Raw genomic sequence first — 1900 nt, forward strand, 5'->3', positions numbered from 1 at the left:
TTGGCCTACCAAACCCCTGGGCTGCGTTCACATGCACTTGATGAAAATTTGGAAATTGAGATGCCATGTGGCACTCATTTATTTGATGGCACGGACTGGAGCACAACTGATAGACCTCTGCAATAGCAGCAGGAGGTGAAGAATGTGAAGGACCATGACCCAAAGATAAGAGAGAGTTAATCTTGTGGGTCAATGCATCTACCTTATAGGAAAGATCGTCAGAGCGGCCCACCTCATGAAGGCCACTCTATTTTAAAGAGGTAGAAGTTGTCCTATTTGTGCAGGCTGATGAGGCTCGGTGTCGTGAATTATCCGCTAACTACCTAAACAAGTCCCACCCCTAATTCTCGTTCTTAAGCATAAATTTTGCCTCCACATGAGGCATCCACCATATATCGGTGTTGTTCGCATAGTCCATCGTAGAAACATTGGACTAACTGCAATTTAGGAACTTGGTGGTGTGGACAACTCCTAATGATATCATTAAGTCTCTCCCATGCTTGGTGAAATTGTTCGCCTTCTTTTTGATAGAAACTAGTGAGTTCTTGGCAAATTTCTTTTGTTTTGCCTATGGAAAAGTACTTTTTCAAAAACTTATTTTCATTTGATCCCAATAGTTGATGCTATTCGGTGTCAAAGTATTTAAGCCAGTATTTGGCTTTATCTTTAAGTGAGAATGGGAATAACTTCAACCTAAGGGTATTATCAGTGAAGTGCTGAATTTTAACAGTGGAGCAAATCTCTTCGAAGTCCCCTAAATGCTGATATGGGTCCTCGTTACCAAGTCCATAGAATGATGAGAGTGTTTGTAACAAACTGGACTTGATTTCAAATTGTGTTGAGGCAGTGGTAGGCAATGTTATGCATGATGGTGAGGTGTACGCGGATGGGAGAAAGTACTCCCCAATCGCAGGTGGATCCGCAGCCTCTATTCTTTCAGTCATTGTAACAAGTGAAGTGGGTGAAGGCCAAGGGTGATGAGAGGCTGCTCGATTAGCTCTAAGGGTCCGTTCAATCTCTGAGTCAAAATTATCAAGTAAAGGGTCCAGTGATCGACGACCAAACATACAATGCAAAATGACTCTAACTCAAAAAAAAACAAACAAACAAAACACTAAAACTCAGAAAAAATAAGAAAACTCATAGTGCCAGAAAAAAGCCAATTGAATCGCACTGTTAAGCTACAATGTTGCCACTAACGTCTTGGTCCTGTGTGCTACAGTTTCTCGATTCTAGTACTTGACACAATAAAATGCTAACAAAGAAAGAATGCAATTAAACTAATATGAGGAATAATTAAAAAAAAACTAAAAATACCTAAACTAGGAATTAAAATAAAAATCAACTAAAACAATGCAACCGTGTTTGTAATCCCCGGCAACAGCACCAAAATTTGATCGGTTCGTTTCCGTACCAAAAATAATTAATAAAATGAAACAATTACTACTACTCAAATGAACAGTGGTAAATATTCCGAATATCGCTCCACAGGGATTATAAGGCTGAGTTACAGTTATTTCAATTAATTTCTATATTAATCCGAGAAAAAGATTGATTGACTATTGGTTTCTTAAAACTATTCAACTGAAATTAAAGACGATAGAAAAGCAGAAAATATTTGATGGGAAAAAAAGCTCTAGGGCTTCGAATCCACTCTTTCCCCTCGTAACCTAAATATGTTTCGATTGTAGGTCATATATTCGAATCAATCCGGATATCGTAGGATTACAAGCCCTAGCGATACCTCCTAAAAATAATTTATGAATCACCAATTGGCATGGACTAGCTCCGCCTAGCACGAATCGTCTTACTATCACGACCCGTCTCAAATTAAAGTACGGATCGTCTCATCGGCACGACGCATCTTACGTAGTATAATCACTACAAGAAAATCGTTCTA

At 38.9% G+C, this 1900-nt stretch overlaps 1 non-coding gene across 1 annotated transcript; it reads left to right on the top strand.

The window, feature by feature from the left end:
* The first annotated feature begins 450 nt into the window (after positions 1-450).
* LOC131309005 (small nucleolar RNA R71) lies at positions 451-555 on the top strand. Its single transcript, XR_009194679.1, has one exon. It is a non-coding gene; the product is annotated as a small nucleolar RNA R71 (small nucleolar RNA).
* The last annotated feature ends 1345 nt before the right edge of the window (positions 556-1900 follow it).

The sequence above is a fragment of the Rhododendron vialii genome, chromosome 11a, assembly GCF_030253575.1.
Source record: "Rhododendron vialii isolate Sample 1 chromosome 11a, ASM3025357v1".
NCBI lineage: Eukaryota > Viridiplantae > Streptophyta > Magnoliopsida > Ericales > Ericaceae > Rhododendron > Rhododendron vialii.